This window comes from Rattus norvegicus, chromosome 3 (genome assembly GCF_021556685.1).
Source record: "Rattus norvegicus strain SHRSP/BbbUtx chromosome 3, alternate assembly SHRSP_T2T, whole genome shotgun sequence".
NCBI classification, from domain to species: domain Eukaryota; kingdom Metazoa; phylum Chordata; class Mammalia; order Rodentia; family Muridae; genus Rattus; species Rattus norvegicus.
This window is the reverse complement of record NC_141536.1, coordinates 92,219,674-92,243,163: the sequence shown is the minus strand read 5'-3', so window position 1 is coordinate 92,243,163 and position 23,490 is coordinate 92,219,674. Positions and strand designations below refer to the sequence as shown.

The 23,490-nt window shown below is 41.5% G+C and overlaps 1 pseudogene across 1 annotated transcript in view; it reads right to left on the bottom strand.

The window, feature by feature from the left end:
• Positions 1-8,256: 8,256 nt before the first annotated feature.
• Dcdc1-ps1 (doublecortin domain containing 1, pseudogene 1) overlaps positions 8,257-23,490 on the bottom strand; it is a 411,937-nt pseudogene continuing 396,703 nt past the window's right edge. Inside the window, 3 exon segments of the transcript NR_175340.2 lie at positions 8,257-8,377; positions 8,577-9,278; positions 12,009-12,159. The product of NR_175340.2 is annotated as a doublecortin domain containing 1, pseudogene 1 (transcript).

Here is a 23,490-nt window from a genome sequence, read left to right as displayed (position 1 = left end):
CTGGGGAGTCCATGGGAGGAGTCTGTCTTCAGTCTGAAGGACATAGACCAGAGAGGGACACATATCATCCTCAGTCTGGAAAGATGAGCCCCGTTACTATGATAAAGAAATGGACACAGGGTTAAGTTGGTGATCATCACAAAGACCTACAACTGTCCAACTCAACATGCAGAGAATAAGAAACTACGGGCAGGATGTTTAGCTCTAAAGTACACCTTTGTGTCATGACCCCCTTTCAAGGCTCAGGGATCATCAGAGAAAAGGAGGCAGGAAAATTGTAAAAGCAGGGGCCATGGATAACTAGAGTGCAGCAGTGTTTTCTATGAGCGACAGCACAATTGCTTATAGGAATTGACAGTAACTGCAACAGCATCAACAGGACCTATGGAAGACCATGCCAGACAAAGTTACAGCATGGTGGGAGGACATGGCCAGGAAGTCTCCATACTAACTGAGGAACTGTGAGCAATTGATGGCTATGGAGAGGAAAGTTCTCTTTTGTCAGGGATGTGGCCCACCAGAGGCTATTTCACACTCCAGCAGGTGGCCCTTTGTCTATGTATACTCCGGCAGTGAGAAAAACAGACTCTGTAGATGATGGCAGTAATGACAATGACAAAGAAGAGGAGGAGGGGAAGAGGAGGAAGGAGAAGAAGAAGAGGGGAGGAATGCTCATAAATGGAGGAAGGATAGTGACAATATGAACAGGAGAGGGATTGAATGGAATGAAAAGGAGAGTGAACTTGATCAAAATCCATTATGTGCATGTATGAAACATTAACAAAAGAACACACACATGAGAATACTTACTGGCTGATAAGTGAATATAAGGCAAAAAGCTCAGAATACCCAGGATACAACTCACAGACCACATGAAGCTCAAGAAGAAGGAAGACCAAAGTGTGGATGCTTCAGTCCTACTTAGAAGGGGGAACAAAAATATTCATAGGATGTAGAGAGTAGTAGGGACTTGGGAGGAAGAGAGGAAGGGGAGAGGAAAGGGGTTGCAGGATTAGGTATGGGAGGAGATGGGTAAGATGTAGAGAGGGTCAGGAAATTGAACAGAGGTGTGGAGGATGGGGAACTGGAATTACCCACCAGAAAGTCCTAGAAGCCAGGAAAGCAAGAGGCTTCCAGGACCCAACAGGAATGACATTAGCTGAAATGCCCAACAAAGGGGAGAGAGAACCTGTAGAGACCATATCCAGAGGTTGGGCATGGCCTCCTGTTGAGGGATGGTGCCACCTACCCACCTCAAAAATTTTATCCCAGAATTGCTCCTGTCTAAAGGAAATACAGGGTCAAAGAGTGGAACAGAGTCTGAAGGAAAGGCCATCCAGAGTCTGCCCCACCTGTCATGCACAGACACCAAACACAGACTTTATTGCAGATGCCAAGAAAGGGCTTGCTGACAGGAGCCTGATATAGCTGTCTTCTGAAAGACTCTGCCAGAACCCAACCAATACAGATATGGATGCTTGCAGCCAACCATCGGACTGAGCACAGAGACCCCAGTGGAGTTAGGGGAAGGACTGAAGGAGCTGAAAGGGTTTGCAAACCCACAGGAAGAACAACAATATCAACCAACCAGACTGCCGCAGAGCTCCTAGGGACTAAACAACCAACCAAAGAATACACATGGGGGAACCCATGGCTGCAGCTGTATATGTAGCAAAGAATGGCCTTATCTGGCATCAATGGGAGGAGAGGCCCTGAGTCCTGTGAAGGCTGGATGCCCCAGTGTAGGGGAATGCTAGGGTGGTGAGGCAGGAGTGGATGGGGGGAGCACCCTTATAGAAACAGGGAGAGAGAAGATAGGATGGGGGTTTGCAGAGGGGAAAGGGAAAAACACTTGAAATGTAAGTAAATTAAATAACCAATAAAAAAGAAATTCTCAATTCTTAGAAAAGAGAAGAAACTAAAGAGGAGAAAGGCTAGGGAACAGAGCTGCATTGCAGAGAGTTTGAGAATGTTTATGTCACTCTCTAGTTTATGGGAATGTTTCATCCCAGTAAGTGATGACAGCGGTCTGAAGATTGTGACAGTAAGTAACTTCACAGTATAAGAGCTACGAGTCCCATTTTATTCATCACAAGACTTGCAAGCAGATGTATGAGGAAATCTTCTTCTGGTGTAGACTCGTTTCCAGAGCCAGACAGAGAAGCCAGTATGTGCTCCCCCTGAGGCTGCTGGGCACAGCCATTGCTGTTGGTATCAACTCTTTAAACACATCGCTCTGGCCGTATGCAAAGATGTGGATCCCATAAACTTTTCTTGTGAACTACGCAGTACCTAGTAGATAGCAATTCTCCATGCATGTCCCAGAGTATGAGAAGGGGCTTTCTGTCATGCATTCAGTGACTCACCCCTCACCTATTCTCTAATTATTCTCTAACTCATTTTGACAGATAATTTTTGAACATATTATTTATTCCATATAATTATTTTATGGACGTGCAGATCTTCTGAGTGCATACACATGCCATACGCTCCACAGGAACAGAAGTCCAATGTGTCATATTCACCTTTGAGTATTTCACACTTACATCACCAAGCACACACACACACACACAGACACACACACACACACTCAGAGAGACATACACACAGAGAGACATACACAACCAGAGACACACACAGAAACACATGCACAGACACATACACACAGACACCCGCAGACACACATATACAGACACACACACAAAGACACACAGTCTCAGACAGACACAGATATACACAGATACATGCAGCTAAATAGGTGATTCACTAATCAAATCTTTCAAGCATGATTTTTTCTTGTGTTTTCTACACAAAGAAAGTGGCTTCTACACAAGTGGCTTGGACATTCCCATTAACTGAGGTTGGCAAACACTAGAGAGGAAACCCTTCTCTGCCCGTGGAGACAGCTCCTACTCTGAGGGGGGCTTTCAACTATGGCAAGCAGAAATCCTGTCTTCATTCTGATCACCCCCTGCCTCTTCTTATAAAAATGCATTAGGAATCTGGTTATCTTTCCCATCTGCAAAATTTTCCTGCTACTTGTATATGTACTGTGGTTCTGACATTATTCCTGTGACCTTTAAAATAGTATTTTTTGTCAGTGCTGAAGTTACATAATTCATATGAGAAGCTCTCACACATATGAGAAGCTTAGCCTTCCAATATGTAGGTCTAGTCCCAACCTTTAGGTGGTTAGTTCTGACCCAAACCAGTTTAATAATGGGCATAGTGGATAATACTTGTAATCCCAGCACTTTTGAGGCTGAGGCAGGAGGATTGCTATGAATTCATGAGCTGTCTGAGATTCAAAATGAGCTCTAATTCAGCCTGTACTATATTTAGACTCTGTCTCAATAACCCAATTTTTTAAAAAAAGAATATTTCCATCACCTAATTGGGCAGTTAGGCCCAATTCCTCTCACTTACACAGCGAAGGGTCTAGCAGGGACTGGAGAATGTTCTTTAAATTGGGCCTTCCTGCTTGGGCTGCCAGCTGACTCTATACAGCACTGTCCTTGACAAGCCAGAAACTTCTGATAAAGTTTCTTCAACTTTGACACACTCCCACACTTCTTCCCCCGTGCCCCATGCAGGCACGGGATCTAAACTCTTCTGCCATGAGGCATGCTAATCTGCATTTCAAATCAGGCTTTCCGTACTTCCCGTGCACACTAAAACATGAGAATTCTATCAGGGAAGCATCTTATGCTGTGAAGGAGATCTACGTGATTGCCTGTTTGTGTGTGTGTGTGTGTGTGTGTGTGTGTGTGTGTGTGTGTGTGTGTGTGTATGTATGTATGTAGGTATGTATATATCCATGCATGTGCACCCATGTACTTATGTACTTATGCACATACATGTAGAAGGCCAGAGAACTCAGGATTTTTCTGCCTCATTTCGAGGCAGGATAACTCATTGTCCTGTAGCTCACCACTTAGGTAGGCCAGCAAACCCTGCCTCCATCTCTCCAGCATGGGGATCACAACTATGCACACCCATACCCAGCTGAAAAATCTTAAAATTAAAATAATTACATCATTTCCACCATTCACTCTCCTCCCTCTTAAATTCTAGACTGTTTTGTATGGGTATGTAGGTATGTGACTGTGTGGGTATGTGGGTGTGTGGGTGTGGGTGTGTAGATGTGTGAGTGTGTGGGTGTGTGGGGGTGTGGGTATGTGGGTGTGTGGGTGTGTGGATGTGTAGATGTGTGGATGTGTAGATGTGTGGGTGTGTGGGTGTGTGGTGGTGTGGGTGTGTGGTGGTATGGGGGTGTGGGGGTGTGGGTATATGGGTGTGTGGGTGTGTGGTGGTGTGGGGGTGTGGGTATATGGGTGTGTGGGTGTGTGGTGGTGTGGGGGTGTGGGTATGTGGGTGTGTGGGTGTGTAGATGTGTGGGTGTGTGGGTGTGTGGTGGTGTGGGGGTGTGGGTATGTGGGTGTGTGGTGGTGTGGGTATGTGGGTATGTGGGTGTGTGGGTGTGTGGGTGTGTGGGTGTGTGAGTGAAAATACATAAACATGACTTGAGTCCATCATTCACTGTTGCTTGTATGTACATGATTTTCCCGTTGACCATTGATCACTTTTTTATTATATAATAAAAAAGGCACACTTGAAATTTATTAGAGGAGAGAAGGCCAAAGACAAGAAAAAGAAAAGCGAGGAGAGGGGAGAGTGATAGGAAGAAAGCAGATACAATTAAAGTCCCATATTCTGGGAGACACAAACCTGCAAGACCCAACAGACTCTCCCATTCAGACTTTCTCCTTGAAAAATGCAGCCACCATTGGTGGCCCTGAAGATGGACTAGACAGCCAGATAATGCATGATCTGTTCCTGTTGATTCAAGAGTCTTGAGCACTCCCAAATGTGTTTCAGCACCAAAGTCAGCTTCCACCTTGGCACCTCTGTTGAACTAGGGAGGAACAGGCTCAGCAGCTTGACCAGACTTTCCTTTTATCCCTAAGCTGTCAGTATCCTTCTGAAACCCTTCAACTTCCAGTGTTTCATGGACCATGTAGGACAATAACACACTCAATGCAGAACCGCCATTCCACTTGCCCTATGAATATAACCTCTGGCCCCTCCTCTTCCTCCCTTCCTCCTCAGTTGCATTAGGAGCAACTATATTTCTATGCTTCTCTATTTCTATTTTGCATATGTGGTACAGTGTGACACCCTATTTCTAAGATCCTGTGGTTTGAGAGTGGGAGCGCTGTCTGCTCTTACTTGGAAAGTCCACTGGCTTTTAGCAGCTTTCGTCTGGAGTGGCTGTGCCCATCCCACTTTGCAGTTGCTTATGGCTTTGCAGCCCCAAACCATGCTGTGTAAGCAAAAGCCAACTTTCTGGTGTTGAGAGAGAAAGTGCTGCTCTCTGTTTCTGCTTACCTAGCCTTGGAGGGAAGACAGTGTGTGCAGAGCCAGGAGGAAACTGGTGTCGTTGGAGTCACTGGTTTAATGGACACAACTGAGCACTGCTGTCCAATGGCCCAAATTCTGCTTAATTGAGAACATTTGCATTTGATTTTGTTAACGTCTGGACTGACACAAGTTTGTGTGCCCTGATCACAGCCTCGTGAGTGATCTGACCCCTAAACTGCTGCACTGGAGAATCATAAATCTCTCCGTGATGTTTAGCACACTAGGGCTGTCTGTCCCTGAAGGCTAGCAAAAGACCACAACACCCTCTAGCCATAGTTTCTAAGGGATTTTGGGGCAAAAGCGAACAAATTTACCATCTTACTTTTGCTCTCTATTTTCATTTTGTTGATTTGTAAAGCAATATTTAGTTATTATGTACACCTTGGTGACGTGAAACACTACCAAGTTGTGTTTCACAAAGCTCATAGAAGCCCTCAGCTGAAATGTTTAGTTATACCTAGTCATTTAACCTCATACACGTGGGTCAAACTTTTAAACACGTTGCTTAGAAATGGGCAGCTTCATCAGGGAACAAAAATCAGAGGTTGGCAGAAAATGCCAGTTCTCCTGAAGATAATCATCAATGTGGGTGTCAGTTATTGATGCCCTGCTCACCTCAAGGTAGTGAACCAGCAGGGAACACATTTTGTGGACAAGGTTATGGACTTGAGGGTTTTGCCTAATATCTGATAATAAATGGCTTTCGGTTGATAAAAAAAACACTGAAATCTGACATATGTATGAAAATGATTCAGACTTGATAAACATGTCCTCAGAGGAAACGACTGTTTATCAAAAGATTAGAAGAGCTCACTGAATCAAAATAGCCTTTTCTATAGTCCTCACTACCGTGGAGGAACTGTTCCTCCTGTTCCTCCCTGGGTCAGACTCTAGCTAGTGAAGAGAGTCGATCATAAGGACAAGCTTAGGACTGTTTTAGTACAAGTTAGAGGTGACTATGAATGCCACAGATATTCTAGGCAAGCTGTCATCTACAGAGTACTTGTGGCTGCTTCACTGGCAAAATGTGATGTGTTGATGACTGTTAGATTACATCTAAAACCCCATTTACTGGCAATAGTGGAGTTCATGTAAGGCATCTGCCTGGTGCCTGGTATGGCCTTGTGTGATATTATCAATTTTCGCTTCAGGAGTGTTCGTGTGCAGCAGGGAGACTCTGCAAGGAATCTGCACATTTGATCTAGGGTGAAAATGCCATTTTCATAGCAAAGCAACTTTTCCCTGGCAGTAAATGATAGGTACTTCTGCACCTACAGAAGTGCATTTATTTTCATGGAATTTTGAAAAAAAAAGCATTTCTTTTCTTTACAGGGACTGTGATCGAGTCTTTTCATTGTAAAGGAAGAGTGAGTTGGTGGGAGTCCTGATGGTTCACTTTCCAACTGTGGGCAATGTTCTTTAATATTTCCTGCTTATTTCAGATTTGCTAACAAAAGAAAAAGAAAGAAAAAGAAAAGCAAATGAGTCTTGGAGTACGGCCTCTTCTGCACCTTGGACCACTTTCGCTTCAGTCACAGCGCACTCTCAAATGCCTGTCCCCTAACACATCACCACAGTGTTCTAGGGAGCAGGAATTTATTCAAGCGGCCCTGCTGATTTGCAGAGTGGAAATAAATATCAGGCCTTTTGCAGAGGCGACCAAAAGCTCCCTTCAGTAGAAACGATGCACTGTGTTCCTGCATCCAGGAAGGTGGGAGCCTTTATGCTGTTTTGTACACACCTAGCCAGGCTGCCATTTATGTTCATGTGAACTGTTGCGTGGTGTAGAGGAAGAGGGGAGGTTCCCTGCAGCATCCCACCAGCAAGAGAAAGAAACTCAGGCCTGGCACTCACACTGCCATCTGTTTCCTACAAGTTCTTTCTTCTTCCTAGAAACAAATTAACAGGTGAATTCTTCCTGTCTTCTAGAAGTGACATTAAGACTTCTAAGACACACACACACTCAAACCTCCCTTCCTTATGTGAATTTTCCTTGAAATGCTGCATTTCTATCCTTCCTTTGCTCTTGTGTTGAGGATGAAGTCTATGATACCTTACTGCCAATCATTTGCCATAACTACCCACTGTCCTTCTCACGAATCACATCCAACTGTGCCTCTAGAGAGCCCTGCAAAATTAAAGAGAAATGGTAGAAAGAGGCAGAGAGGTCTCTGTAGCACCAGCCATTCTAGTTTTATTGAGTATGTGAGAGATTTTAACAAAAGATCAAAAATCAGAGCGATGGATCCAGAAAAATGCCACTTGGAGTCAAATTTAGAGTTAGGTGGCCAAAGAGCCATTTTATTATCAATGTCCTATCTATACACACACACACACTCACATACACACACACACACACACTCACACACACACACTCACACACACACTCACACACATACACACAAACACACTCACATACACACACATACACATTCACACACATACACACACATAAACATACACACACATACACATACATATACACACATACACACACATACACACATATACACACAGAAACACACACACTCACATACTCACACACTCATACACATTCACACACATACACACACATACACATACACACACATACACATACATATACACACATACACACACATACACACACATACACACATACACACACAAACACACACACGCACATACACACACATATATACACACACACATACACACACATACACACATACACACACATACACACATACACACATATACACACACAAACACACACACGCACATACACACATATATACACACACACACATACACACACATACACAGACACACACATACACAGACACACACACATACACACACAAACACACACATGCACATACACACATACATACACACACACATACACACACAAAAACATACACACAAACACACACACACATCCATATATGTAAATTCCTCGATCCCTTTAAGTTACTTTTTTTTTAAAATTTTGTTTTGCTGTTTTTTGTTTTGTTTTTGCTTATTTTATTTTATTTATTTATTTATTTATTTATTTATTTATTTATTTATTTATTTATTTATTTTTTTCCGGAGCTGGGGACCAAACCCAGGGCCTTGCGCTTCCTAGGCAAGCGCTCTAACCACTGAGCTAAATCCCCAACCCCTTAAGTTACTTTTTTTATTGAACATTTGCTTTTTTAAAATTTTATTTATTTATTTATTTTTACACTCCAGATTTTATTCCTCTCCCACCTCCTTCCCCCAACAGTTCCACATCCCATACCTCCTCCCTGTCCCCCCATGTCTCCAGGATGTTCCCACCCCAGCAGACCTCTAAACTTCCTGGGGCCTCCAGTCACTTGAGGGTTAGGTTTCAATAACTAGTGGTTTACTTTCTCAAATAATGTTCATCTAAGACGACCATCTTACTTGTATTATTTGTCTAAGTTTGTTGCCTTTCCAGGAACAGGAATGAGGAATCCAATGTTACTTCACATAAAATGTGGAAACTACTAATCTTTAAAAAAAGTGATTGTTTAAGGGAGCTGGGGGGACAGCTCACAAGCACAATGCTCAGTATACAGTCAACTACTAGGTTCAAATCCCGCTGCAGAGTACAAAAGAGACTGTGTACAAGTTAAGAGAGACAGAGAATTATCATGGCACATGATATGATAGGAGCTTATGAGAATGCACAATCAACTCTATGAGTAAAATCCAGCAAAAGGTAAGAGGTTCTGGTTGAAGTCAGCTGGGAAGCTGCAGGAGAGACAGTAGCTGCCTGGATGGTAACACCACAATGTCTGTTGCCTCAGGGCCCTGCTGCCTTCGGATCCTGACATAATTTGCTTTCACTTCCATCATTTTCTTTTTTTCTGTTAAAAGAAAAAGCATGTATATATATTATATATGTATATGATATATATTATATATCACATATATATGTATACATATATACATACATTCAGAGACAGGCCAATGTCAAATGCAGAGTGATGAGGGCATGTAAGCTCCCTCAGCAATTCTTGCCCACCCCCTGCGCTCTGACACACTTGTTCTGCCGACACAATCAGGCATATACTGCCAATCTTTGGGTGTCATGCAACTGGAGGCACCCACAGGGCTTCCTTCTAAGTATTACAACATCTGAATAGGAAGCTAACATAGGAGTGCTCAAAAGAGACTGAGCCCATTGGGAACGTGAAAATGAAATCGTTCCAAAGAACATTCAGGTTTTATTGCAAATGACAGAAAACATTCTTAATTGTGCTGAGGTGAGCAAAATATTACATTACGAAAGCATCTAGCTTGTTTTGTCAAATGAAATGCATCTTTAAAAAATGTAATTCTTTGGTGACTGACATTTACCTGTGAAATGATTTTTGCATTATTGTATATGAAATGAATTATCATCATGTTTTGAGACTCTCAGGATGTCTTATTTTCTTACAGATACTTTAGCTAGTAAGTCACAGAAAAATCATTTGTGGAATGACTAATTAGTTAGAACTTATAATAATAGTGAATGAATGCATGCAAAAATCATTTCCCTTTTAAAGAATTTGGAAAGTGTAGATTTCAATTATATAGTTATTTTTATTAACAAAATGGCATCAATAAAATAAAGTTCTAAGGAATAAATAATTGATTCTGTGACTAATCACATTACCTAAATAAACATGGCACACTGGGAAGAATTTAGGCAACTTGGAAAACTCGCAAAACCTTCGCCACGAAGGTGCCATGGACAACCACGTCTACAGGACAGGGGACAGCTCTACCTTCACAGAACTGTGCATTTGTAAAACTGAAGATTCAAAAATGAATGCTTGTCCACACAGACTTGTAGACATAGCAAAGAGAAAAGTGGTAGGGAGAATAATATTTGAATTTCCAATTTTCTTAATTTCCTCACGGACTTCACTGGGGACAAGAGTGTTGCTGGGCAGGCAGCCTGGAGTTTCCTGTATGGTTTGGTCACCTTTTGGAATTGCTTTCCTGATGAACACTTAGCTTTAGTTATCACTCAGACCCAATAAACACTATATGGCAAGGAGGCTCACGCTGAGAAGGTGCACAGTGCAAGACTGAGTGCACTTTGCCAGAGCTCCTGCTGTACTACCCATTCGCTTATGTTTTCACTGACTGTGATCATTTGAGGGGTGCTCATTGTGATGGTTAATATTGACAGCCACTAGACAGGAACTAGAATCACCTAACCTCTTGGCATGTCTTTGAGAGAGTCTCTAGACTTGGCTAAGTGAGATGGGAAGACCTAGTGTATATGTGGGTCTCACTATCCTATGTGCTGGGGGTCTGGGCTGAATAAAAGAGGAAGTAGGTTGAGCATCAGTGTACATGACTCTCTGCTTCCTGATTGCAGGTACACTGTGACCTAAGACTGGCAATCTCCTGTTGCTCTGGGTCATTCTCTGCCATGTAGGGCTGTACTGCTAGGTATTTAGCCAGAGCAGAAAGAAAAGTAACTAGTGCTTTTATATTCACGAATAAATTGAAGATACTCGGGAAAGGAAGTTTTGTGCACATTGCTTTTATAGGGTGTAGTTTGACTATACAGAAATCTGTTAACTTACATTTATAAAATTTTACCACTTAACTATTGTTGAATGCATCTAAGGCACAACATTCTGAGCTAGGGTTCTAAGCAATGATATGAAGGAAGATAACAGAATACACAGAATGAAAAGACTGGGGCCTCGTCAACAAGCTAGAATAGTGCTGAGAAAGGCTTTGTCCCATCCCTCCGAATAGTGTTAGGCATACCAAGAAATAGGTATCTCTCTAGCTCTCCACAAGAAACTCTATACTTTTATCTCTTCTGGGCTAAATATGAGGGTATATCACATCCAAACTGTCTTAAACCCTTCTATTTATCCCCTTAATATAACACAGACATAATTTTGTGGTGTATTTCTAAAAGAAAAAAACTCCATTATTTTTATTATAGGGATATCAGGTAATTTACTTCCTAATCTTATAATTTCCTTAATATGCAAACAATGTCTTTGTAATTTCCTGAAGATTATGTTTTTCTAGTATCTACCTTCCTACAGAAAGGAATTTAAACCCTTCAGGATAAGATAGAAGACTAGAATTTATTTTGTATACATATGTCCTTCCCATTTTTGTCATTTATCAAAAGAAATGAGGAAGAAGTAGAGTGCATCGAAACTAGCATGTTCTTACTCTCGCAACAGAAAGAAAATCTGAAAGCTGAGAAATTCCATTAATAAAGCATGTTTTTGAATAATTTGAATAGTAAGATGCCAACAGAAACCTCACTTTCCTCAAGATTCATCACTAAGGAAATGCCTTCAGTCAAACCTCAATATTTATGTAAATATGCCTGGAGATAGCCCAGGACTCACTGAAATTTGAATGAGTTTTTTTTAAAATAAACAGTTAACTGTCACTTTCTTGAACACACAACTATAAACTTCACTTTCATAATAGCCTATCACGAGGAGTGTAATTACTAAAATTCATCCTCCGTTGTTCAAAGTTTAACAGGCAAGGATTGTGCAGGGAAGACTGAATGCTTTAACTCTTCAAGACTTTGATAAAAAAGGAGGTGTTACCTGTACCTTTGGAGGTTATAAAGCCATGTCCTGCGGACACGCAGACAGCCATACCCTTCTCTATTTCGTCCCATGACTGAATGAGCTCCCCATTTGAGGTATAAAGGGTTTTGGCTGGGTGGGACATTTTCAGACGAGCCGTGCAATCATCCAGCAACTGAAATACAAATGGAGAACCACATTTGAATGACAAATGCCTCAAAAAATTATTAAAACTCTTTGAGACAAGGCTTCTTGTAACACAGGCTGTTAGCCCCAAATTCACTACTTAATTGATGATGACTTTGACCTTCTGGTCCTCCGGCTTCTACTCTTGAGTGCAGAGTTACAGGTGTACCACAAGGCCAAGTTTATGTTACTGAGAGTGATCTTAGGGCTTCATGAATTGTAGGCAAGCACTCAAGGACACCACATCTCAGTCCTCAAGCAATGCCTTTGAGAGCACTCTATCCCTACTTAAATATCCATTTAGCTTCATTATTGGGCACAGGTAAGGAGAGGTGGGAGAAAGGACACACAGTGAATGTCTGCTGATGTGTTTAACATGAGGGACTTCAGGGGTCTTTGGTAAAGTTTTCCTTGTCGGTCTAATTTTTCCACAGAAGGCACCGTGATGTTTAACAAGTTTCTAAATATAATAAACTCTAGATTAGGAATCTAGACACGACAGAATAGCTTTAAAATTTTACTTAATGACCAAAGAACTAAAAATACAAATAGTGAAGAAATCCAGACACTTGTCCTCTGTGTCACAATCAGCAGAGCCTGTGAACCTGAACGACATTAAAAGAGCCCTTGCAGGTAGTTTTAAATCTTATCAATTGAAATACTTTCTAAACATAGATTCATGGAACGATAAAAATATTAGTATAAAACTTGCTTTTTAATTAAGAAGTTATGATCAGAGAAATGCAAATCAAAATGACCCTGAGATTGTACCTCACACCAGTGAGAATGGCTAAGATAAAAACCTCAGGTGGCAACACCTGTTGGTGAGGATGTGGAGAAAAAGGAACACTCCTCCATTGTTGGTGGGATTGCAAACTGGTACAACCACTCTGGAAATCAATTTGGAGGTTCCTCAGAAAATTGGAAATAGATCTTCTTAAAGACCCTGCAATACCACTCTTGGGAATATACCCAAAAGATGCCCCAAAATGTCACAGAGGCACATGTACCACTATGTTCATAGTGGTCTCATTTGTGCTAGCCAGAAGATGGAAAGAACCCAGATGTCCCACAACAGAAGAATGGATACAGAAAATGTGGTTCATTTACACAGTGGAAAACTACTCAGCTATTAAGAACTAGGACATCCTGAGTTTTGCAGGCAAATGGATGGAACCAGAAAATATCATCCCGAGTGAGGTAACTCAGACCCAAAAGGACATGCATGGTATGTTCTCACTAATAAGTGGACATTAGCCAAAAAAAAATACAGAATACCCAAGATACAGCCCACAGAACTCAAAAAGATCAACAAACTGAAGGGCCCAAGTGAGGACACCCCAGTCCCACGTGAGAGGGAGAAGAAAACAACCACAAGTGGGGAGGGAGAGAGGACCTCGAAGGGAAAGGAAACAGGGGTAGGTGTTGGGGGGTAGACAGGAATATGATCTGGTATTGGGTGGGGGAAAAGGACTGAAGCCCTGAGAGCCAGGAGAAAGAGTGGAAACAGGCAACCTCGTAATGAAGGAAGTTGGGAGGACCCTCCAGAATGTACCAGAGATCTGGGAGGTGAGAGACTCCCAGGACTCAAAGGGGGGACCCTAGATGAAAGGCACTACAGTGGAGCGAGGGAACTTGTTGAGTCCACCTCCAGCAGAAAAACGGGGCACCAAGTAAGGGATGGGTTTGCTATCACACAGTCAAAACTTGACCCATAATTCCTCCTGTCTGAAAGAACTGTTGGGATGGAAATGTAGAAGAGCCCAAGGAAAAGGAGGTCCAGCTCCAGGGGAGGTCCTAAGACCTGACACCATTTCTGAGACTATGAGGTGCTCACAAAAAGGGACCTATCATGACTGCCCTCTGAAAGACCCAATAAGCAGCTCCAAGAGTCAGATGCAGATATGTGCACCCAGCCAATGAACAGAAGAAGTTGACCCCTCTTGTTGAATTAGGGAAAAGCTGGAGGAAGCTGAGGAGGAGAGGGACCCTGAAGGAGGACCTGCAGTCTCAATTAACCTGGACCCCTGAGATCTCTCAGACACTGGATCACCAACCAGGTAGCATCCACCAGCTGAGATGAGGTCCCTAACACATAGACAGCAGGGGACTGCCGGGTCTGGGTTCAGTCAGAGAAGATGCACTAACCCTCAAGAGCCTGGAGGTCCCAGGGAGCCTGGTCTGGTGGGGGGGGGGGTGGGGACGTCCTTGTGTAGATGAGGGTGGAAGTGGGAGTTGGGGGAGGAGGTATTGGACGTGGGACAGTTGGTGGGTAGACCTGGAGGGGAATAAAATCTGGAGTGTAAAAATAAATAAGGAAAGAAAGGAAGAAAGAAAGAGAGAAAGAAAGAAAGAAAGAGTGTCCTTCAGAAAAAAATTAAAGTATGTATTTCAGAAAAAAAAAGAAATAGCTTTTCTCAGCTGATATGAAAAATCATTGTGTGAACATCATAGGATTTTATTTGCAGGAAGCTTTGGTCAATCAAATAATCAAGAACTTATAATAAAAACGAGATCATTTAAATGAATAGGTAAATAAGCAAAATTTAGAGCATTCATAGTTTTTCTGATTACTAATATTAGATATTCAGTGGAAGAAAAATAATCCCCCAAACAAAACCCAAGAGAAATAATTCTTTTAAAAATGAGTTCCTTATATGAAACTATATCATTGTACTGATGGACCAAAAATCTGTTTCAGTGCACATAAGACTGTCATACAACTGGCTGTGAAAAATGGATATCAAAAAGTTGTCACTTTTCATGAAATTAATTAATAGTATTATACAACTGAGGTCAAAACACCTGTGTGATGATGATATGGGGTTGAAAAGTAATTCCATAACTTCTTTACAATTCAGTAAACAATAATCCTCAAGTAAATATGATAACAAGATGAAATGGTGAGTAACTTCCATTTCCAGGTAGCAAACTACATCATAGATTAACCTTAAAAGCATTCGGTTCTGCAGCTCACTTAACAGCAGCACGAAGTCTATGTGGCATTCCAGGGGGACCAAGATGAGTCAGTAAACAAAGTTGAGAGAATTCTTCTAAGACAACAAAGAAGAAAATATTTCCACTTATATTCTTTACCAGAAAAAATCCTCATAGTTGCTAAAAGGAAAAATATACAATCATAAAACATTTAGAAGAAAAATCATTGAATCTTGATGTTACCTTTGTAAGGTGAAAGATTTTCTAAAACATTAAAAGCAACAAATACATTATTCTTAGTTATCTTTTTGTATGTTAAAAAAATCATAGACAAGGAGGTAGTTGGATGCGTGTCGGCACAGATCTGATAGTCACATGAATAATGGAAAAGGCTCTCTCTCAACATGCAAAATAGTTCCAGTAGCAAAACAATTCAGAATTTCATAGGAACCCTAGAAAAATCATAGTGTTATACTGTTCTCCAGAATAGAATGTTCTGAATGAAAATAAAAAGCTTGTCAATATTCCCTGTACAAGTCACTGGAGGCAAATAAGCTAGCCCGAGCCTCTAACAACTCCCCTCAGTTAATCTGCATGTGTCTAAAACTCTGCACTTAGCAGCAGAGCTCCCATTGGCTGGCCAAGGCTTGGTCACAGTCACTTGCACTACCCGTATAGACACGCTGGCAGTATGTGTCCAAATGCTCAAACATGTTTTTTATAAATTAAAGGTAGCAAACAAAACCAGGAAATAAATATGAATTTTTATATCATTATTCTTCACAACAGAAAAACTTAAGACAACCTAGTTGACAATAATAGAAAATTCAGTAAACAAATGTGTCTGTTGGATAGCTTAGTATGATGTGACCAGAAATATTATGTTATTCTTAAGTGTTAAATTATATGAGGAAAAGCCACAACGGTTTCTTAGATGAGCAGAGCAACTTTGAGAACTGATTCGCCATAGGACTTACTGTGCTCTTTGGAAACCATGGACAGTCACATTTATACTAAACTAGAATAACATTACTGTGAATGACAGCATCTCCATTTCCTTATTGATGCTCTCAGTTTGATCACTGACTTAATGACACTCTTTGTTTTTTTAATTAGAAAACAAAACAAAAGTCACTTAATTAACCAATAAATTTATGGTGATTATTATGGAAATAAAACTATAATAGATATATATGGTGTGTATGCATATATGCATGCATGTGTGAGATGTATGTGCGTGTTTGTATGTGTATGTGTGTAGGGAAAGGAAGTATGCATGAATGTGTATAATGTGTGTGATGCGTGTCTGTGTGTGTGTGTGTGTGTGTGTGTGTGTGTGTGTGTGTGTGTGTGTGTTCAGATATAACTTCTAAGGGTGCCAAACCAATGCTGAGGGTGATGGCTTAAACAGTAGACCATTTCTGCTACCTGGAGAATGCAGAGTCCTGGCTAAATCAATTCTCAGAGGTCTCTGTTCTTGGCTCACAAATAGCCACCTTCTTGCTGTGTCACTATATGTGAGAAAGAGGTGGGGGAGGGAAATAGCATCTTCCTTCTTTTCTCTTTGTGGAGTGTGTGTGTGTGTGTGTGTGTGTGTGTGTGTGTGTGTGTGTGTGTTTGTGTTAGTGCACAAAAGTGCCCATGTGTGGAGGTCAGAGGTCAATCTTGGATACAGTCTGTCTTTTCACATCCTGCTTTTTAAGACAGTCTCTACTTTTACCTTGAGCTCTCTGATTCAGTTACTCTTGCTCACTAGCAAACCCAAAAGCTTTCCCATCGATGTTTTGCTGGCACGGGGTCCAGGGGTCTGCTTGCTTTGTGCTGCAAGCATTTTTATCAACTGAGCCACCCTTAGCATGCTTTTTTTCCTTTTCTTGAAAGGCCACTAATCCTATCTAATCAGGACCCTCTCCTCATAGTTTAATTTATCTTTAATTGCCACCTAAGCATCCCATCTTTGAGTATAGTCACATTGGGCTTTAGAGCTTCAATATTTGAACTTGGGGTAAGGAGTAGGATGTAATTTACATTTTAATAGTCACTGTATTTATGGGTTTTATATTTCAAGGCAAATAATGTAAAATAGCTGAGGTCCTACCTGGGATAGAAACAGTCTGGCAAATACATATAAGTGGGTATGTGAGAGAAACTTATGTATAATTTGAAAAGCTCCAACCAAAAAGGAAAAAAGAAAAATACCTTTCCATTTGGATGACAGTACCCTGCAGATATGCATCTAATTTATAATTGGGAAAATAAATATAACTTGGTAAAAGCATAATAAAAGCAAAACAGAGGTCAAATATATCCCCACTTCACTTGGTTTTCACTGAGACAAAGTCAATGAGCTCTCAAACGCCTTTTTACAATCAACTAGAAAACAAAGTGTTTTCACTACAACTACATTCAAAGCTATCTAGTTATGAGCTTGGAGACATTCTTAAGTCTCAGTGTTTCATGAAGATCTAAGTCTATTCCTGGGCTTCTTATAACATTGACTAGTGTAAGTCAAATATTGATCATTTTGAGGAAAAAAATCCACAGTAAAGGACCGGTGTTCAAATATAGCCAGCCTCCATCCATGCTCTGCTTTTTAAATATAGCTTTCATAGCCGAGGTTTCCTCAAGCTGGGCACAGTGGCATCTGAACCCACTGTGTGTAACTGTAGTCACTAGGTACTTGCTGATCTAAAGAGGAAAGACCTGTTTCTTATCCCTGTGGCTTCTACTCCAGCATTCAGATCCATTCCTTAGCTAAGAACAAACATGGGAATTTTAAGATGCTGTGATATTAGACATAAAACAGAGATAGGCGAAGACAAATATCTCAGACTAGGGAAGAAGTCCTGGGCAGACATAAATCAGAAAAGGATGCTGGTCCTGAAGAGAGCCACTGGCCCTGGAGACAGAGCTGCCCGGTGACTGATAAACCAACCCCAGCTGAGATGAGTGCTGCTCTAGCAGTGTTCAGAGTGTGTGGTTAAATCATCCATAAGAGCCATGGTAGCAAGAGAGCATCTATGCTGCCTGAGACTCGAATGCCATCTGGGGATTTCACAATACTGAAGGTAGTAGAGTGAAGTACTTTGTAATATGCCCATTTCCCATGATTCCAGTAAAAGTTCAACCATGGAAACTCCCAGTGTCTTCGAAGTGTGTTGTTACCTAACCCTTGCAAGACATCTGAGCTCTAACCTTCCCGCTGCCTCCTTCCCTACATGGTCAGTTTTCCAGATGTATTCCTTAACAGCTGGAGAGCCTGTGAGGCCAGGTCTCTAACAGACCACCAAGACTCCCTGCAGCCTCCTAGTTTAAAAACAACATAGAGCACTGAAAAGGAAGAGGGAGGGGCCAATTTTTTAAAAAACAATGCAGCGTATCTCTAAGGATGCTTGAATACCAAGGCGGCATGGTCTTCCCCAAACAGGTTTCCCAACACCCTTTCTGTTTTTCAGAGACAAATTATGGTCTGATCATTTTAGTCTGGAATAATGTTGCAGACAATTCTGACCCTCCCCCAAACATTCAGTTTAAAATCCTAATTCGTAATTCAACTGTATTTGAAGATGGAGACCCTAAAGAGATGTGCAAGTTTCAACATGGCTATGAGGGAGTGGCTCAACCTAACAAGGCTGGTTCCTTATAAGAAGAAACAGCAGAGTTCCTTTTCCCTACACACAAAGGGAAGGCCTTGACAGGAAACGGATGGAAGGCGGCCTTAGTAATCAGAGGGGAAGCATGGTGGCAGGAGTGGGGGCTGCTGATCTTGTAATAATGATCAGAAATGTAGCCACAAATAGGACATCCAGCCATCTATGAAGTCTCAAGATTCGCCTCCAGAGACCTACTTTCTTAAGGAAGGCTCCACTTACTGAAGGCCCTACAGCCTTCTCAAACAGTGCCACAAGCTTCGAACCAAGTATTCAAACACCACACCTGAGAGGTAAAACCACAACACAGCCTAAGTGGACTAATACCCATCACTTTTGAACAATGCCTCAAGACAGTCATATTTCTCCCTATTTCTTGACGCAAGCACCATCTATTTAACATTCCACATCAACTCAAACACTCATGCCTTTGCATGGAGTCTAATACCATCCCTGTTGTTGATTCATAGCCCTTTCTCAAGGTCTGTCAGAGTGGGTAATGGATTCCTTTGTAGCCTTTTTCCCTGTCTCAGGTGGGTAAACCCTCTCTTGATGGCTCTACTGAACTTCTACTAACTTGACCTTCATCAGGTTTGTTAGTCCTTCTCTAAGAAGACGACTGGCTTCTGTATCCTATAAGAACAATCTTCATTCATCATACAAAAACACACAAAACACACAAACACACAAGAAAGAAAAATAAAACTAACCCATGTTATGACCCGATACAAAGGGAACGCTTACAGCAGTTAAGTCCTCCTGTGCTGTTTTCAATTTACTCATGTATGTGTGTTTAGAATCCAATTCCACATGCTTTAGATTATGTTTATTTTACTTAGTGTATCTCAACCATATTTGTTGTTTTTATTCTCTCTTAAAGCTGATTTTAATTGAGTTATAATATTCCATCCTATGGGTTATAACTCACTTAACCAATTTCTGATTGATACATTTTATAATTATTTCTAGTTTCTCACTATTGAAACTCTTTCTGTGATTAATATCTCTAGCAAACAACCTTTGCATAAGTTCATAAAAGATGTTCTTGGAATATGTTATGGTTTGAGTGTGAAATGTCGCCCACCCCCAGTTTCATGGGCTTTACCACCTATACCTCATCCTGGTGGCAGTAGTTAGCAGAACTATTAAGAGGTGGGGCCTTATTGGCAAGGCAATGCTTGCAGATAGGACATTGTGGGTTGGCCTTTGGAGGTCATGGCTATCCCCAGTTTTTTCTCTTCTTCCTTGTCTACCAAAATATGAGAAACAACAGAACATGCTCCTGTCCCCATGAACTCTGTCTTGGACTCCAGTTATGACTGGAACCATGAGCTAAGACAAATCCTTTCTCCCAAAAGTCTGTTATGTTGTCACGACAACAAAAAGCTAATGTGGATGCATTCAGAAGGGCACTTGCTTCTAAGATTCACAACCAAGTAATTGTTCTCTAAAAAGTTCAATTTCCATCAATATGGGCGTGCCAATTTCTCTGTACCCAATTAAAGCCTGGATATATTTTGATACTGTTTATCACCTTGAGGAGACAGCCCAGTAAGATGACAGATTAGAGGTTACTTCTGTGAAAGCTGGCAAAAGAGAGATTAAGAATAAGAAAAAAAGATTTTATTTTTAAAAGACAGCAGAGGTAAGCTGATTCTGAAATCCATAAAGGAAGGAAAGGGTCAAAGGCAGCATGCGCCATCATCAGATGAGCAAGCTGAACACAGCTGCCTTGGCACAGCTCCTTGGCCAAGAAGAAGACTCAGAAACTGTCTCCAAAAGGTAATCTGGATGAAACAGGCAAACTTACCCTCAGGACAAGCCGGAAGTCTTCATGAGCTTTAAATCTAGTTGTGGGACATAGTCAACAGTGGAGAGCAATCCGATTTTTATCACACCATGTAACTCAGAGGACAGTGGCCTTGCACTATTTTGAAACAGAGTATATTGATAAAATCTGGCTGCCTCGTGAGCCTGAGAGCAGGGAATATCCTCATGCTGGGGAGCCTTGATTTGGTCTAGCAGAGCTTCTGGGTGGGGAAGACTCAGTGAGGCCACTGTAGGAAGTGGACACCTCCTAAGCTGAAAGATGCAGGTGACAGGAGGCTGGCTCCAGCTGAGCAGTGTGTAGAGAAAGAGAGTCCCATCACAAGTGACTCAGGACAGGTCTCACTTGAGAATTAACCTCCTGTTTAATAGCTCTGAACCAGCAGGTGGATTAAATTCTGGATCCACCTCTCTGTCATTCCCTTCTGTGGAGCACTAGACCTCTGAAGTCCCAGCAGCATATACGACCTTCACGATATTCACAGGGCATCATCCCTCCTGCAGGGACGGGTACTCAGGAGATCCTGAAAGGCAGGCCCTCTGCCCGCACCCACCTCGGTACTGAGGCTCTAATCATTCGATCAAAAAGTAGGGCAATGAGCTGCAGAGGCCGTTATCAACAGAAGAAATCACCAGCAAATACTGTAAAATATACTTCCTATCCTTAGCTGCCAGGGAAATCAGAATGACTGCCATGAAGCAAACGAAGAACAGCAAAGGCTGGCAAAGATGGGGGTGGGACAGGAACCTTTTTACCCAGCTGCTGGGAAAACCTGTGCAGTCACTATGAAAATCAATACAGAGGCTTTTCACATAACTGAATTTTGAAATAAGTGACCCAGCTATACCAGCATAGGGATCCAGTTGAAGGACACCGGGTTAGCATGCCACAGAAGTACTAACATATCCATATTCACAAGAGGCCAGGAATAGAACCAGCCTGGATGTCCACCCATCAGTAGATCAATGTATGCAATATACACAATGGAACACTATGCAACCATAAAGAAAAATGAAACCATGACTTTGCAGAATAGTGGATGCAACTGGAAACCACATTAAGCAGGTCTATAAGTCAGACTCAGGGAGGAAAATATTGCATATTTGTCCTTCTACATGGAACCTAATTTCTAAATTATATAGGTGCATACATGCATGTGTGTGTCTATGTTTGTAGGTCATGGAATTAGAAAGTGGGTTAGGAGAAGGATGGGATGGAATTTAAGGAACATACAAGATAGAGAGGGCTAAGGATTGCATGTGAAAGGAAAACAAAACAGAGAACTTACTGGGAAGGAAGGGAACCAGGGGACTAGGGTTGGAAGGCAATGGTGGGGAGTGAGAGAGAGGGGACCTCGTACGGGAGAGGACAACTGGGGATAAAATGTGGCACACAAATGTATAGAAACTCCCTATAAAGGATCCAACTCAATACTTTTTATGCTAACTTAGAAAATTAAAGATAGCAACAAAGAAAATGGGTATAATTTAAAACTTGTCAAATATAGTCAATATTGCTATTAAGGCCATTAAAGCACATAAAGCTGTCTTTACATAATGGATTGTTTTGTTTGGTAATGTAACAATGTACATTAAACAACTTGCCTATGAGTGTAAGGGGTCTTGGTCATCCAGACATCCTAATTTAATGAGATCCTGTACCTGGTGTTGTCTACTAATGATATTAATCTCTCAATTACACAGTGCTTCAAAAGTGTATAAAAGTCTACCCACTGATGTAAATTAGAATGATAAGTCACATCTTCTAGCAATATGGATTCCATGCATAGAAAAGGTATAAGGTTACAGAACTCAAGACGTGCCTTTCATCCTCTACAGTGTGAGCCCTGCGTGAGTCAAAAAGCCAACTTCCATATGTAATCTCTGGAAAGTTCCTTGTAAGTTTTGTTACACTGTATCAGATAGCCTCTTTTCCTCCTATCATCAAGCTCCATTCTATCACTGCACAGTCTTTTACCACATGATTGCCAAAGCTAAGTGCTCTCCCAGCAGCAGCATCGGCAGCACTGACTTTGGCTTCTGAAGAGACCAATTGGAAGAGGAACATTTTAGACACACTTTGGTGTCTCTCCTAGGAACCCATCTTTTGATGATAATCATTTTCCTGTTTGTCGCCAGGTGAATAAGCATTCTCCTTTCATTGCTCACATTGAATGTTCTACATTTTCACCTCAGTTCTCAAGTGCGCCAGGTTAGCCATCCACTCCTGAGATGTGTCTGCACCCCTGGTTCTATCCGCAGAAAGGCTCTCCCTGGAACCTGGAGCAGCCTTAGAGCTGGGCTTAGCGGAGATGCTTCTTTTTTCCAGAGCCTTCATCAGCATCGTGAACGACCCTAGGTCTGTCTGTTGTGCCCTCTTGCCTCCCCATTCTTGCTTTGTTATTTTGACATTATTTTTGGGAATCTCCGTCCTCCCAGGAAAGTCTATGCAAACATTTCACAAATTAAAGTAGGTGAGGCACTATGAGCATTGTAGCTGAAAGAACTCCAGAAAAGAAGAGTAAGCCTACTTGCCTTAAGTTTCCACTTAAAGATGAAGGCAAACTTTAAAGATATTTAAAGATAATGTCAAACTTTAGAATTTTATCCCTCAAATTACAGTTTATGGACAACTGCTTGTCTCCTATGCCAATACTTTGGATCTTTGGGATGAAGTGGAAATTCTGTTAGTCCAGGATGATGGCATATAAGAATATGGCAGACTTTCTCTAAGAACTAGGGTTATTTTCCTATAAAGAACATAGAGTGAACTATTCATGACAGAGTATAGAAATAACTCTCTTGTAAGCTAGATTCAAAGTGAATGAGGAAAAATACTTTAAATTATTATTTTAACTATTAAAAATAAATTGGGTCCCACTCAGCCCCACCTGGCCTTACAGTCA